The sequence below is a fragment of the Haliotis cracherodii genome, unplaced genomic scaffold (assembly GCF_022045235.1).
Source record: "Haliotis cracherodii isolate W230 unplaced genomic scaffold, xgHalCrac1.p SCAF_3, whole genome shotgun sequence".
In the NCBI taxonomy this organism is placed as follows: Eukaryota; Metazoa; Mollusca; class Gastropoda; order Lepetellida; family Haliotidae; genus Haliotis; species Haliotis cracherodii.
Window position 1 is genome coordinate 16,306,080 of NW_027266286.1, and position 7,862 is coordinate 16,313,941.

Genomic DNA, 7,862 nt, shown 5'->3' on the forward strand with positions numbered 1-7,862 from the left:
TCTTGTTCCTCTACGTCTTGGTTGGGAAATTCTTCAGATTGACTAAAATTGATTAAGACGATCAAAAGGGCCTAACAACATCACAACCGATTATTATGTTGGATTAGAAGCCAAACAACATAGAAATGTACTTTACAACGTAACATTTTCAGTCTCTTGGTTATGACATTAAACATCAAAATGTTTGGAATTTGTTATCATAATAATACACTTTGTAAAATAACTGAATATTTAGGCGTTTAATAAATTTGAAAATGTTACACATTTTGACAATATACACACTATAAAAAAAGCAATGCTCAGGTGAAATATTTACTTTGTGTTGCAAGTCAAAATAGTGTAAACGAAAATTGCAAAATTACCAAGCAAGTGACTTATCAAAATTTCGTCACCATTACCGATGCTACCTACATTTCCTTATTATCTCGAAAACTGTATTTCATTTTGTTGATCAATGTGACCATACGCCCTTATTACTACCCATAAAAGTGACTAATGCGCTTACGAGTGACGCAGCAGAGGTTGCGAACTAGTCTAGATTTCTGCTATACATCCGGGTTCTCACTGGTAAAAACACAATAACAAAGGCAACAACCAGTCCGGGGGAATTGCGTTAGATCAGTGCTCCTTTACGTTTCTTTTTCGGTTTATATTTTAGCATGGAAAAACACTTTCCCTCGGTTTTGGTAGACAGAGCATGCCCTGGGGGTCGGGAAAAACCGCGGGGGATTCGCCGGCTTCGTTTTTCCCTCTCCCCAGGGCATGCTCTGTCTACCAAAGCCTCGTGAGCGTGTTTTCTCAAATACGTAATCTAGGGCAAGAATGCAGTAAACTAGCCGAGAGCCGCGATGGGGTCCTACATTGACCTACAGTCAAGACATGACCTTGGCTAGCAGTAGACCGGACACCTTCCGCCATTTTTTGGTTGTCTCTTGTTTTTCTTCTTAAAAATATGTTCATTACAGAGACTAGATGTGAGTCTAGCAGAGACCACATATGGTCTCTGGTGCGTGTGTTTCGGGGATGGGGTGAAGTACTTGTACAGGGATATGTTTCACAAAATGATTGTAACTCCTATACTCGCGCTGCGATCACGTTGTGGGACGGGTCCTAGTTAGGAATTTACCGTTCCCGTGGTGCCAAAGTGGTAGTGTCTACTGAAAAATGTCCTCTAGTCTTATGCATGCATACCTACCTACCATCCGTGAATCCCCGAATCTGTGTGTACTGCATATGCACGCAACTCTCCTAATGAAGATAGTTACATCAATTGAAGTATAGTGACAGATCAGAAGACGCTGCCATCAGAATCTAGGCCAGCTGCCATTTATGTAAAAAAGACTGGTTCCACTGATTCTACGCGACGCAACCTAGCGCTTTTAGTGAGGCAGTTTAGGTAGAAGGGAGCGCAGTCAAGGGGAGGTAACTACCACAAACGGTTTAGAGATCTATATTATGCGGAATGTATTAAATGTTTGTCCATCGATCGTGGCCTCTGTTGGGTTTTTTTTATTCACGACTAGGCTAGATCTCCTGTACAGGCTAAGAATCTAAAGTTACTAAAGTTTCAGATATAAATCTGTAAATCAGGACATAAAAAAGGTCTTGCCTTAAGGTAAAAAACAGATTTACGTTTTTGTTCTATTGTCCATAGTTTTCTTATCAAGAAATTCAGTTTGCAAAATCAAACTGTCGTGCACAAAGCAATTTATAAAACTAGAATCCTGCAGACAACGTGATAAGTAAAGTGAAAAATATTATGTTGATTTTATTTTGCGAACATTAATTGTCCGAGATATGTATGCACTCTCTGTTAACAACCCTGTGTAGAAAGTTAGTAAGTATGATTTTACACCGCTTTTAGCAATAACCCAGCAATATCACGGCAGGGGACACCAGAAATGGGCTTCACACTATGTACCCATGTCGGGAATCGAACCCGGGTCTTCGGCGTGACGAGCGAACCCTTTAACCACTAGGCTACCCTAAAAATGTATTTCATGTTGTCCTTGTAAGGATTTTACAAATGTCAAATATTTTACATTATCAAACATTTATTGAATATATGTAAATCGAGTAAAAAAACGTTAAAAAGTATGTAAAATCTTGTCATTCTGATCAAATGTCAATTACATGTTTTAAGTATTTTACATTGTGAGAACTGTCAAATATTTATTATCAATTTTTTTATGATGTTAATATATATATATATATACCGGCGCAACGGTGCAGCGATGCATGAAATGATTTCATTGTTTATCCCACAAAAATAGTATTGCATACATTGCTGGGTGAGTGAAACGACCTTTCTTGACATTGTGTTTGTTTGTTGTTTAACGCTGCGCTCAGCATATTCCAGCTATATGACGGCGGTCTGTAAATAATCGAGTCTGTACCAGATAATCCAGTTATCGATATCATGAGCATCAATCCACGCAATTGGGATACGACGACATGCATCAACGAAGTCAGCGAGTCTGAATACCCGATCCCGTTAGTCTCCTCTTACGACAAGCACAGTCGCCTTTTACCGCAAGCATGGGTTGCTGAAGACCTATTCTACCCCGGGATCTTCACGGGTCTACCTCTCAAGGGCATGGTCTAGGTTTCGATACTTCGTTTTCTCCTTTGATGGCATCATCAAACTACCTTATTATCCCAATGCATTTGTTCAGATTTGGATGTCACCCTCGAGAAGATTTGTGGCGTCATCCCACTACTCAGAGATACATAATTGTGCTTCGTGACAAAATCATTTTTGGTAATTATGATGGTTGGGCATCCTCTTTGAAAACGTTTTTAGTGAATTGAATTTTGACGTCTGATGTTAATCATGAACTTGTATCCGGCAACAATCAAATGCCGACCCCTCTTAGAATTGGGAAAAAAAATGTAAATCACCCTGCACAGTGGAATACTGTTTCTTGTCTGTTATAATTTATAGTGAGTGAGTGAGTTGGGTTTAACGCCGCTTTTAACAGTATTCCAGCTATATCACGGCGTGTCAGCTTAATGTGAGACGAAAGCCTGAAGTGATGCAGGTCTCAGACGTTTACCGCTTCGATGAAACCCACGAGCACGGGTGTGGTGCTGACAAACCTAGAAACATAATCTGGGAGAACCGGGATTCGAACCCACAATCATAGGTTTCTGGCGTGCCCAAGGAACACAACTCTGCACAGCGAATTGCGGCGCCTTAGACGACTGGGCCACCCGTGCCCCCTGTTATGATTTATAGCCCAAATTATACCAATTGATTATGTTCGTTCACTCTTTGATATATATTTTAAAATATTTCACCAAGTACAGTGAGTGTGAATATAGTTCACCAATTAGTAATGTCATATGTGAAATCCTCCCTTACACCCCTAATCCCCTATTATAGGGGGAATTCCCTCAGTGGTGGAATTTTCCGTTTTACGGTATTTCCCTTTTTCAAATTTAATTTTGGTCAACCATTTGTGACTAAGTATCCCCTAAAGTATTAAATATGGGAAAGACATTCTCAAAATCACTGTGATTTATCAGCGCCTAGTGGTACGCTCACTGGGCTTCAAATTTGAAGGTTGTGTGTTCGATCCTCTGGAAAATAAAGAAAACATTTTTCATTGATTTTACATTCCAGTACACTATGTTCGAATGCAAAATAAATGTATCGCGAGAAACATAAATACGTTACAATCTAAAAGGAAGTTGTATTAATAGTGAGCTAGTGAGTATGGTCTTACGCCGCTTTTAGCAATAGCATGACGGGGGACACCAGAAATGGGCTTAACACATTGTACCTATGTCGGGAATAGAACCCGGGTCATCCACGTGACGAGCGAATGCTTTAACCACTAGGCTCCCCGACCGCCCCTTGTATTAATAAAATCCCGGAGATATTATAACATATTGTATAGCAAATAACTCCGGGATATTATATAGAATCACGGGAATATTATAAAATCCCTGTTTATGAGATTTAATCCCACTGGAGAACAATAGTATGACGTCACAGGGGGTTTATATTGAGTTCTATCATACATCCATGTCGGAATGATATCTGATTGGTCCACGTGATCTTGATAAAATACCGTGGAGGGTGATACATTTCTCAGCAGGGAATTTAATCTCTTATACCCCGCCACGAGCAATACAGGCTCCACTGGAATTTCTCACAGGCAGAATAAAGCCCTTTTACCCTGCTTCATGTCAAGTGACATAGCACAAGTGAACCTCAGCTTTTCAAATGTCACATGAACACGTCAGTAGGATAAATTTGTTGTAGTTGTTATCGTAACCTTTTGCAAATTAACACGATTTGTCATACAAATATGAGATAAATCATGTATAAAGAAGATATTGAATCGCTAGAAAGTGAAGCGAAAATGTCTAAAACTAAAATGTAAATGTCAAAAACAAAAGCGAAAATGTCAAAAACTAAAATGAAATACAGAAAACTATTTCCACTGTGGTGGAAATAGTTTTCTGTATTTTCATTTTAGTTTTTGACATTTTCGCTTCACTTTTCAGCGATTCAATAGCAACTTGAAAGTACATCTTCTATGTTTTCGGTTGTTTCTATACATGATTTATAACATATCTGTATGACAAATCGTGTGAATTTGCAAATGGTTATGATAAAAGTAAGTGAAATATAAAAATATTGAAAAACAGACTCCATGTCCCTTATGGGCCACCATATGGAAGGGTAATAAACTATCTGATTCAGGTGAAGGAGTGACTTCGGTTTTCTTTTTCTTTGACATTTCTTGCTATATATGCCATGGAGCATGAGGCAAAACAAAAATGTTATCTGATGTTAATTGTGTAAAAGAATTCTTGAATTTCTTTACAAAAATATATTTTGTTTGTTTGTTTTAAATCTCAGCTCTTTGGGGAGTAAACAATCCAAGCTGCCTGTGAGGTACAACATTGTGAACAGTCACATTATTATCTCATCCTACCGGGTACCCATTCACTGCAACTAACAGGATCGGGTGGTCAGACTCGCTGACTTGATCGATGCTCATGATGTCAATCACTGGATTGTCTGGTCCAGACTTGATTATTTACAGAGCCCTGTCATATAGCTGGAATAGTGCTGAGTGCGTCAAACAACAAACAAAAAGCAAACAAACAAAAAACACTGCTGGGTGAACAGAGCCACATTGGGGAAAAAGTCACTTGCCAAAGGAGACACCACATGTGCTACATGTGCTTCAGTGTGGGGCAGGAGAAAGCCATGGAAACGCTCAAAAGTCCAGCTGCTGAAGACTGTCACCCATCACCCATCCACCAACTCCTGCTGAACTTCATCTGATCTGTGACCTAAGCTCTGTGCACAGGACCACCTGCCATCACACTGCCTCCACAGTTCATGGTAGAGTCCACCATATTCCATCCTCACGAGGCAAGGGAGTTAACTGACTATAAAAGTCCAGTTTCCACCCTTGCCGAACTAGGCTGGAATTCCAAGCTTGATCTAGGGCCACCAGTGGCTATTATGAGTTATGTCGCTTTTATGTTCCTCCTATTGACCAATCATATTCCATCTCTCATATCACTTGTATTTGCTTCAAACAAAATGGCGTCACCCAGTGAAGATGATCTGATCTGTAATCAAGATCTATGCTGCAACAAAATGGGTCTTTCCCCGCGAAATGCATCACGTCACATGAGCACCTTAATTAAAAACCTGAAGGAATTTGCAAAATATCTGTCGGAGCCAAGCTGGCGGTACACATGCTTTGCGAATCCTGCAGTCGACCAAAATCTGCACATTGAAATGAATGTTGTTTACGAACCGGATGTCTAGTTTGTTACCAAATTTTGATTGGACTATGCATAGACTTGCTAGTCCAGCCAAAATGTAACTCCATTATTGCAGGGTGGAAACTGGACTTTTATACTCGGTTCACTCCCTTGCCTCAAGAAGATGACCATATTCATAAAACAAAACGATGAATTGATCTGGTCCGAAAAGAATATTAAAAATATCAACAAAACAACAAATATATTTACAGAATGCTTTATTTCTTAATATTCACAAATATTTAAAAGGAAATGTTTATCCCACCAACATATACATGGAAAGATCAACAGTCTATTGAAGGTCAACAAGAACGATACAAATCTGTCCTGCATATATAAAGAGAAATCTGAGCAATTCTTCTAGCTATCATCCTCGTCAGTCAAGGGCACTGGCTATCTAAGATTAACAACCGCTGGAGTCTTCTAGCTTAACACTGTTATCCTTGAAACCAAGGACCTGCTGAACACAGTTTCACGCGAACAAACATTTACATCTCGTGGCAACATCTGGAATGACTGATCTTCAGTCCCACGTACGTAACCCAAGAAACAAAATGGAATGTAGGGGACATGGAGATTGGATGCCTTACTTGCCTGACCTACTGCCAGAATGATGTTTTTAGTTGTCCTTCGACAAGGAAGCCCATTTTTCCAAACACCTCTTTTTGGACCCACTACATCCTTGCCAATCTCATTAAAATCAGATCTTAGTTCTCGCTATCACTAAACAAAGATCTGAGGACATCCCATTATGGGTCACGACAGAACGACCTTTCATCCAACCAATCAAAGGATAACTTACCAGATCATGAAAGTGACAGTTGGAATGTGTTTCTTAATCATGCAACCTCGAAAACGTTAACATGGAGTATTCCGAACAACAGTTACTAACCATCGTCTATCTCTCGCTTCCATGGGATAAACATTTGAATGGAGGAGACGTTGCACAGAACGTGGGAAGCACTGCCATACAATCTCAACCATATATAAGACATTCCCGAATGTTCGTTTGTTCAGTTTTCAAAATTTTAAACAAGAACTGTGTCAACATATTTTTCAAGTGTAGTCTGAAATGGAAGTTGCCAGGTTGAAACTAATGCTATCAAGCTAGAGAAAGCTGATTACTAATTGGCTGATGTCGACTTCTTGTAAGTCATTTCAGTGGTCGGACAAAGTTCGCAAAAGGTCGTTCTGACGTGACCTATAACGGGGTGTCCTCAGATCTTTGTTTAGCGGCAGCGAGAACCTAGATCTGATTTTGATTAGATTGCACCCTTGCAGAATTAAGTCAATATGGGCCTGTGCTTAAAAGATTATCATTGACGCTGAGCAGTAGACATAAGGCAATCATGACTAGCTGTATATACTGGCTGTATGGCCTTGGTCACTAATGAGTTCTGCATATCAATTGGTCAAAAATGTTTGTCGCTGAATCTCACTGCCATTTAAACAATTGCTTGATTATCATATTAGTAAATGGTACTGATATATAGTATTGATAAAATAAACAGGGCTTCTAAATGCGACCTAGATACAATGACCTTGTTGGATCTATCTTGGATTCCTGGAAATCATTTAAACAACTGACATAAAACGAACAACATTAATCAAAGATTTGTTTGTTACTGAATAAGACATTTCACTGAAAAAACTCCACTTTAATAGCTTTTCTTGGGTAAGACACCATGTTGCATTGAGCCTGTTTTTCTTATAATTCCCATCCATCACAAATGAAATTAAAAGAAATCTAAACCATTTAAAAAAAAGCATATTACATTTAAATACAATCACATGATTAACAAATCTTTGATAATAGATAAACACCTCCAAAAGATGATGACATATACAAAGCTATGTTGCTGAAGCGGCAAGAATCAAACTTAGTAGCATTAAAAGCATACATGTACATATACCACCAAGAATGTCTACCACAAAAAAACAAAAAAAACGGCTAAATTAAAAAATAAATTACCAAAACAAAAGCAAAGCTAAAATAACATAAAATTCCTTTGAGATTCTTTGAACTTATTTTCGTACATAGGTAAATTCAATTTTAATATTTTATT